Below are 9,894 nucleotides of genomic sequence, written 5' to 3'. Positions count from 1 at the left end.
CCCACACACACCAATTGAAACAGAAAGTGTTCTGCATTTGATTGGGAAAGCTCAGTATGGGGAGGGGGGGAGCCAAGCACAGCAGGAGTCTCTTTCTTTCTTTACTTGGATGAGGGGAGGGAGGATTGGAGACAGCAGAGGAGGGGGGGAAATAAATCCACGAGGCAAATCTCTGCTGAGAGAAGTTAGGGCTTGTGGAGCACATTTACTGTAAGGCAAGCCTTGCAGCCATGAACGAGGAAGTCTTTGAACTGATACCCTGGCCAGTCAGGAAAGACTGCTTTGCTACGAGGCATGGGAGGCATAGGATGATAGGTGGTCCCTCAGGTATATGGGTCCCAGACCACGCAGGGCCTTGAAGGTTAAGACCAAAACCTTGAACCGGATCCGGACAGCAACTGGTAACTGGTGCATAAAATGCCTGCTGAAAATGCCCCTTTTCACCTGTTTGCTTGACTCCCTACACACTCAGTGTCATCATGTATCTAGGAAATGTATTAGTGGCAACAAAGAAACTAGCCTAGTTTTCAATCTAACCAGCAACACTGGCCATTAAGAGACCCCAGTTAAATTGTTATGAGATTGTCATCAAGGGCTGCTTTTCAACAGTTTCCTATATAAAACTTCACTTCAGTCTTTGCTGGTGTAACAGCTCATATAAAAGCTCCTAACATCATCTAGAATATTCTATGTTGACATAACCTTTGGGAATTATTTAGGTGTGACATGCTGTGGTATAAATAATACCTATTTCCATGCATGCTTTTAGATCCAAAGGAGAATATTTTTTTGGGAGGGGATCTGCTTCTGTAAATGTATGTGTCTCATTGGACTGAGGCTATTGCAACTTTCTTATTAATCAATTTCTTGTTTCTGTTTCTTCCCTATTTTGTTGTTAATGATTCCTATATTAAATAAAGTCTTAAAGAGTTTGCAAGATTGTTCACTCATATGTAGCAGGCATGCAGAATGGCTGCCAGCTTCTCTGCTATTACATCTTAAGGTCTTTAACTATCTGAACAGCTGGATGATTGTATATAACATTGGCAAGCAGCCACTGCTCCCTTGAAATCCCAATTAAAACCATTATAGTAGCAAAGAAAGGGAGAGAGAAACTACAGAACTGTTTCATAGAAGAGCCAATCTGTTTTTAATGCTCCTTTACAGTGGCATGAAGTAATAACAAGTTTCCAAAATACACTTTTATTCAATTTTGCTGTTGGGCAATCTGATGTCTGTAGGCTATGTCTGCTCTTTTTAGGACCTACTTAATTGTCAGAAATCCAGCTGTGCTGGAAATTGTAAATTAGAAACAGGCTATTGTTATTTATAAATACAGTTAGTATAATTCAATACACCCAGATCCCTTGTAAAAAAAAGCTTCACCATTTTAATTTTTTTAATTCAAAAAATAGGTGGTCCCTATTTTGAATTCTAAAAATTAAAATGTATTTTGTTTTTGTTTATTTAATAATGAATAAGTTATTTAAAAGTAATACACTGCACATTACAGAACTATTATTTCTTAAAAACATTAAGCTACTGGTGCCAGAACTATCCATAGCAAATGAATTCTTTTTATTTCCCCTGATAAAGCCTACACAGTGAAAAACATAAGGGCTTTGTAAAATAAATTTTATTTATTTACTAAAAGTAAAGCTTCTTGCAGAAAATATACAAAGGGCTCTAGGCAGCCTGTGCAGTGAGGTGGGCAGCCCTGGTTCCTAAACACTTCACCGTCCCCTCCCCCCCCCCAGCCTGCCAAGGTAGGGCAGGTAGGGGCAGCATTTCCAGGCAGTGGAACCACCGGTGTTAGAACTGATGCTGGCAATGTTGTGGAGGGAGGGAGTGGTTAAAGGGACCAACCCCGCACGTACATCACAGCTGATTCTGACAGCTGGATGGCTGAAAAGCAATAGGCACTAGTCTGTGGGCCTTTGTGAGTTTTGGGGAGAAAGGTCTGGAGCTTAGAATGGGCAGTGGTGTAGGGATGCCAGTCTCAAGGTGGGGCCTTAGGATACTCTAGAATTATATGTCATCTCAAGCCTAAAGAGATGAGGGGACTTGAGGTGACTGCTTCAGAGAAGGGACTGCATGTCATTATATCTGGAGATACTGCCCTCCAGCTGGCAGCTGGAGATCTTCCTGTGCAGTTGGCTGCTAAGAACAGAAAAAGCCCAGTCTACCACACGCCACCCCTGCAACCAGGCCTATAGGGATGTTGTGTATATTGTTGTATGAACACATGAACTGTTTTGTTTTGATTGTATTTTATCTGTTGGAATAAAAGGTTAAATTAACATGCTGTCAGGGGATCATAGGAGTTGTAGTCCTTGGAATATAGAGAGCCACAGTTTGGCAACCCCTGGTGTATAGTAATTGCTGTCCTAGTTTTAGTATGCCCCCATACTGCCTTTCTGCCCCTGCAAAGACAACCAACTGTCTGAACATATTAAAACAGGCAGAAGTAGAACAAATAAAAGTTAATGACCAAGTCAAAAAAGACTTACACCAACAACTTCTTCTGCCTATGCTGTAGCTACATCTCTTTAAGTCAATGGCAATTTGTACAGCTCGGTATAGTGGTTAAGAGCAGTGGCTTCTAGTGTGGCAAGACAGATTTGATTCTCCACTTGCCTATATGCAGCCAGCTGAGTCATCACAGAATGAGGACTGAGAGGCTACTGACAGCCTATATTAACTTGAGGATGGGAGGACTGGGTTGTGGATCCAACCTTCTGCTGATGCCCTTGGAATGCCTGAAGGAACCCTTGACTCCCTGGACTGAGTTAAGACATTCATTGCATTCTCTTCGTGCCCTGGCATTTTGTTTTTAAAATACTGATTATCTCTACCTTGCTGGCAGCTCATCTGTGCTTCCTTCCAGCAGAGAGCTGAAACTAACACAGCAGGCAAAGGAAGCAGCTGGCTTCCCTCCATTGCCTGCAGAAGATTGAGGGTGGAAAGAGCCTGAGGATGGGGCAACTTTCTAATGGCAGGGCCTCTTCCCCCAGCAAGCAGCAGATAGAGAAAGAAGAGGACAGATAAACCCCATGATTGGCCCTCATTGGAAGAGTGCTCTCTCCTTATTGGTGGCACAACCCCAGGGAGGGTCAATCAGGCAGAGAGTCAGTTATCTGCATGCAACTTGACCTGATCAGCCCTCATTGACAAAATACAATTTAAACTGATTGGCCCACATTGGCAGAATGCAATTTGACCTGATTAGTCCTCATTGACAGAGTGCTCTCTCCATATTAGCTGCACCCTCCAAGGGAGGGCCAATCAAGTAGGGAGTAAGTTGTCTGCATGCAATTTGAACTAATTCGCTCTCATTGGCAGAATGCAATTTGAACTAATGGGCCCTCATTGGCAGAGTGCACTCTCTCTCTCTATTAGAAACACAATCCAAGGGATGGCCAATCAGGTAGGGAATGAGTTGTCAACTTCCAAGGGATTTATTTATTACGTTTAGTTGATAGTTGATGATGATTGGGAGGCTGTAGAGAGATGTAGCTGACTGAATCCCTGTTTTGAGGGTGCACGGAGGTAGGAGAAGAAGAGTTGAGGCTGCAGAGATATGCAACAGAAGGGAGAAGCTTTGCAGCTGGGAAGGTTTACTGCCATGTAAGTTATGGGAGAGCTAATAAGGTTTGCAGTCTGAGAAAGATAAATGCTTTTGTCTTCTGTGTTCCTTGTGTGTGCATGGAGGTCGGACTCAGCCTGTCTCCTTTCCTTGCTGGCAGCTCTCTGGCTCTGTCCCTTGAATCCTCTCAGTGCTGCAGAGAAAGGGTAAAGGTCTCCTCTCCAGGATGAGGTGAGCCAGGACTGTCCTCAGTGACAATCTATGCAACTCAATTGTGATACTCTGGAATAAGTTGACATGGCTCCTTTGCTTCCTGCAGCCTCTGTAGAGTGCAGAGAGGCTTCTCTCAGCGCCTTGCCCAGGTGGGAGATAGAGTTAAAGAGGTTGCAAGCATCTCTCCATATCATGAGAGGCACTCACTGGCTCCTATGCTGGGAAGGTGGGAGGAAGGAGTGACCCTTGAAAAATCTAAAGTCTCTTGGCAGGTGTGACTTTTTCTTGGGGGGGTTAGAATGTTCATCACATTTTCAGGGTCTATAGTCATAATTGTATAGGTTATGATTTATTTATATACTGTCCACTCATCAAGCCGGCTCTATTACGTATAACTTGGCATTTCCCCCTTTTTTGTGATATATTGCTGGGTGTAGCCCACTTTTTTCTTTAGCCTAGGGTTTGAGTAAACCCAGCATGGAAAAGATGGTCTTTGAAGAGCATGATTGAGTGTTATCACACAGGTGTCCTAGGCTAAAGGAACTACAAGAGAAAAAGGGCAAGAGGACCATCATTTCAGACCACAGAAGATGGTTGAACATGTTGGAGTGGAGGAGCTTTTCTTGCTATTCCTAGGATCTAAGGCTGTACCATATTCTAAAATGTAACAATACACAACAAAATGAATATCACAAGTTCATTAGTGATTAAAGTGAACAACTGAAATCTGTCATCTATAATGAATTTGTTCAAATTTCCTGATGCAGTCACGCATTACATCTTAACCAGAGTTACAACTTTCTCAATCTAAGGTAGTCCCCTTCTTGGCCCATTATGCACGGCCGCCGAAACGGCGATTTCGGGTCACATGGAAAACGCGGAGGGGGAAGACGCGACGCATACCGGTTATACACGGGGCGGGGCGCAACAGCGGCAAAACCCAGAGTAACCGATTATGCACGCGCCGATCCGGGCGCCGCTTCTGGTTGCGCCCCGCTCACCTGGAAGCTGCACTTTCTTCCGCGTTTCACTGACGCGGCTTTTTCGGCGGCATGCACCGAAGCTGCAGCCGGTTGCAGCCGGCTCCGTGCGTTATCCGTGATTTTAGTCGCCGCCATTCCACCCCGAATGTGCGCTAAAACCCCCGTGCATAATGGGTCATAGAGATCATCCACCTGAAAAATGTCATATAATTATTAGACTTCAAGAACCTTTCCCAAGGGACCTAATATCAAATAATATCAAACAAGGTGTCTATCTTGCTGTGAAACTATTTTCTAGAGCTGAGCCCGGTGCTGCAGGGCATTTCTCTGCCTCTTGTCAACACATAAACCCTGCCAACTATTTATAGATACTATGTTCAAAGGCCTCAATTTAGGGTTGCCAGCTCTGGCTTGGTAAATTCCTGAAGGTTTGAGGGTGGTGTCTGGAAAGGGCAGAGGTCAGGGGGGGGGGCTCAGTAAGAATATGACACCATAGAATAGAACTTGCCCTCTGAAGATGCAATTTGTTCCACAGTAACTGACCTCTGTAGTCTGGAGATCAGTTGTAATTCTAGCAGAAGTCCAGGCTTCACCTGGGAGTTAGCAATCTTCATTAACTTCCATGACTTCGAGATGTGAAGGCAGCACAAGTTGCCCACTAATTTACCTTGTTTTCTAATGGGATTATCACTGTGAATATCTCTTACCTTAATGATATCTGGCACTATTTATTTATTGATTCATTTATATATTTATTACATTTATAATAATAATTTACCACCTCAGGACAAGACACCCCAAACTGGTAAGAAACAAATCTTACTTTCTTAAGTCTGTGGTTATTCTAAATATATACATTTCAATATGAACAACTGCTGTGTCTTAACTATCTAATGCTGAGCAAATTTGTAGGCCATCTAGTAATCAGCCTGGATCAGTTGAACCTGGACTCCTGTTGCAATATTTTTATGTACCTCACTGCCTGAAACCATTTATAATTCAGCAGCCTATCATAAATCTTTCTCCTCAAAAATAAGTCTATTGATTGTTCTATCTAATTTAGCTAGGATGTTTTTGTTCACCTTCTGTATGCTGTGCCTTAACTATAAAACCCAAACATTTCCCAGTCAGCAATTTCAGTGCACTTGAGAGATGTCAGATTAGTATATGTGGGTATGGATTATAAAACCATTACTATATTTCAAAGACAGGTATCTCTATTGCATTTAATAGAGGGACTTCCATGTGTCTGAACTACACAGGGAGCACATTTTTGTTAGTTTGCTGTCTGTTGTCCTTGTTTTGGGAAAAGCCCTTTGAATATTTTTTCTGTGTTGACATGCTTTGAGCTGTATTCATTGTTCATGGTTGTACCATGGTGCATGCATTATCCTTGCACATCATGTATCTTGTTTTGTACATTGCAAACAGTAGGCCAAATGGATTTATCTGATTCAGCCAGAATCTTCTGCCATCATTTTGAGAATGGCAATTAAACTGAAATGAGACCTGATCATTCTCAGCCTGCTAGCTTAAACACACACTCACATTCATACTATGGTGCAGAATTTAGACAAATAAGCCTTGGAGGATATACTGGAGTACAGATGAGTAGTGGCTGGAGTAGGGGCACCTTGATGTTTTCTCTGCCTATTGTTCGTCTGTAAAAAAACGAAACCTGTACCTGTGGAAGAAAAAGTGACATTTAATTTTGTTTGTGGGTTCCAGTGTATGTAAGGAGTGGGGGGGGGTATTTAGGTTCTCAAGCCCCAGGTGGGTCCTGTTGTTATAGAGTAGCACTAAGAGAGGTACACTTGAAACAACTTCACAATAGCTGGAGGAACTTCACAATCATCTTTAAACTAGCACACACTTGTCAGCTAGAACTCTCAACTGCAACTTCTGAGCTTACTTTGCATTTAAAAAACCCGCCAGCAGAATGATTCTGTGGCTCTTCAAATTTATATTTTACAAGTTCCTAGTTGGGTCCAGACAAGATGTTGTACCAAGTGCATCACAGGAATCTGGTAGGCAGAGTATGGCCATGTCCCAAAGTGGCTTACAAACACCTTTCCTTTTCCTACAACTGACACCCTGTGAGGTAGGTGGGGCTGAGAGACTCTAAGAGAACTATTCTGCAAGAACAGCCCAAAGAGAACTGTGACTTTTAGGTAGGAAAAACCAAATACACCAATATAAGATGGGGGAGACTTGTCTTGGCAGTAGCTTAGGGCTGATGGCCTGTATGGCCCCTTCCAACTCTATGATTCTCTGATTCTATGTGTGAAAAGGATCTAGGAGTTTTAGTAGACCATACAATGAACATGAGTCAACAGTGTGATTCTGTGGCTAAAAAGGCAAATGGAATTTCGGGCTGTATCAAACTGAGTATATAGTGTCCAGATAATAGGAGGTGATGGTACCACTTAGGATATTTACAATCTATCTATTACTAGGGGCCATTCCGCATGACTTAAATGTAGCAGAAGTCTTATCTTTGGGAAACGCTACAAATTCAATGTTCCTTATGATGTCACACCCAATCTGCAACATTCCCGCAAATAGCGCTGCGTTGTAGCACTTTTCGGGGAATCGGGAAAAGTGGATTCCCCCTGAAAAAACCTCTAAACTTCTGCGCACAAGCTGCCACAAACCAGCGAAAGACATGTGCATTCTCAATATAGTGGTAGAAAGTCCCTCTGGAGAAGCGATCGCCATTTTTCTTTTCCTTAGACCAGCGAAAGCAATGGACCAGTGAGGCTTCATTGGCTAAAGTCCCTCCACATAAATGATTTAAAGTAAAACAAAGCTCCCTAAGTTCCCAAGCACAACATAGCCCCCTGTTCAGCAGTGCCTGTAATTTCGGCCACAAATCACGCCCGTGGGGGGGGGGGGATTTTTTTTCTACTTGAGCATGTAAACGATTAATCGCCAGCTCCTACGCCAGCAAAAAGGTCTTGCAACAATTTAACACAGATTCATTGCAACGAGTGTGTTTGGTTTTTTTAAAAAACAGTTCTTAAAGGGAAAGGGGCTTTTAGTGAGCATGAACACAACAACCCATTGGCTGTTCCATTTGATTGACGGCTAGGGGCGGGAAGAAACGAAGAAAAAAATTGCTTCCTTTGTTGCGATTCCAGCGAGATCGGAAACCTGTGAGGAATGAATGAAATGCTACTGGGACTTCTATATTCCACTAAAAAAAAAAGTATGCGGAATGACGAAATCCCATTATTTAATATAGCATTTCTGCATTCTGTGAACAATTGGCAACATTGGTCCTTGTGTGGAATGGCCCTAGGTTTTTAAAGTACCATTTGTCACTCTTGGTTGTGCAAGCATAAACCTTAACCATCTACAGTAAATAATCCTTTAAAGAACAAATGCATTACTTTTTATTTTAACTGAATAAATAGGATTTTTTTTTACTCTGAAAGCCTTTTATAGGTTGATATTTTATCATGCATCTTCCATGGAAGCTGAAATTTTAAACATATCACAGTCTCAGAACACGGTATGCATCCACATTATTAATTCTACATCTAAAATTATCCCTTAAAAAGCCCACAAAAGAGCAATTGTAATGAAGGATCAGAAGTAATCAGGCTTGCAGAAGGAACTGGAAACATCTACGTTTTCTCTTTTTTCACTTTAAAAGTGATTTATCTTTGATTTTCCTTGGAAGAGAAATAAATGCACTCTTTTTTTGTAACTTAAGTTATGGTACTGGAAACAAATCATTTGAGTTCATATTCTGGATCAGAGGGGATGGGTCAGTTCCTTTAAGTATTTAATGGCTTTAAAGGGATCGAACCATCCACAATCTGGTATCAGGTATTATATTTTATGCAGTTTAAATCCTCCAACTGTGACAGTCAGCCTAAATGAACTGTCAGTTTGAGGAACCCAAGTTTACAAATTTATCAAGTGGATTAAGGGGTGGGAAATGGTAATTTCATTTCCAGCCTGTGGGACTTTGTGCCCTTGACTACTGATGTTGTCTAGTGATTCAGGGCAAGTTGCTATCTTAGAGTTTGCTCAGTTTGCTGCCCAAACCATTATATCAGTTAATACACTGTCAGCTGTGGCCGGCTAAACTCACTTTAGTAACCCTGATCTTCCTTGGGGCGGCTTGCAAAAAGAAATGATATTTGATTAGAATAATGTACCAGTCATGTATCGGATTTTATCTTTTCAAACAAACAACAACTCACATGAAGGAATAACACACTGGTTGGACCAAGACCTGCCCCACCCCCCCCAAGTCTCTTTACGGAACAACTGTTTAGTACCAACTGCATAACATGGTTCCAGACTTTTGTTTGGAATATTTATAGTAAATGAAGTTCAGATAGCATGTTTAATTAAACCATGGTTTGGGAGACATCTGAAATGATCCTATATATACTTTTAAGAATTCCTTCTTTCTGCACCCTCTTCAATCACAGGCAGTCTGCAAAACAATAGAAAAGTTGGTTGTGCAACAGACAGTAGCTTTCCAGAGGCAAAGAAATGGTAGGGCTGTCATTGTCTATAAAACTCACATGTTTTTTGTTGTTGTTTTATTCTGCCTTGTGTCTCTAGTCATATTAGGTTATTTCAGTTCCAGCTGTATGCTGGGCAAATTAAAATCACATAGACCGTTTATGCACTGGAGGTTTCATGCTAAGCTGCAGACTGGAGTTTTAGTTATGGCAGGTTGCCCCACCTCTTCCTGCACCCGCATGGGGGAACATTTGGCCTGCTGTGCCTCATCTGCCCCCAATTTATGCTCCTGCATGGGAGCTGAGACACTGAAGTTCCCAGTGCATAAATGGTCATAGTGACGCCACAAAACAAAAGATAAGCTTGTGAACTGTTCTGACTGTTCATGGTTCCTATTGAATAGTAAAGTATATGGAAGCGTAGGAACGATATAGTTTTTTTAAAGGGGGGAAAGGGCAAAGTTATCAATTCCATGATAATAATGTACTTCAATTTCAGCAATTTTTGAAAATCCATTTTTCTTGGCAAAATGAAATCCTTTGTCTCCAAAACTCGAGCAAATGCTGCCTTGTGGTTTTTTTTCTAACCAAGCAATCCAGCTTTTTTCCTTTGCAGCAGCAATGTTTC

The sequence above is a fragment of the Paroedura picta genome, chromosome 6, assembly GCF_049243985.1.
Source record: "Paroedura picta isolate Pp20150507F chromosome 6, Ppicta_v3.0, whole genome shotgun sequence".
NCBI classification, from domain to species: Eukaryota; Metazoa; Chordata; class Lepidosauria; order Squamata; family Gekkonidae; genus Paroedura; species Paroedura picta.
Note: the sequence above shows the minus strand (reverse complement) of the source record.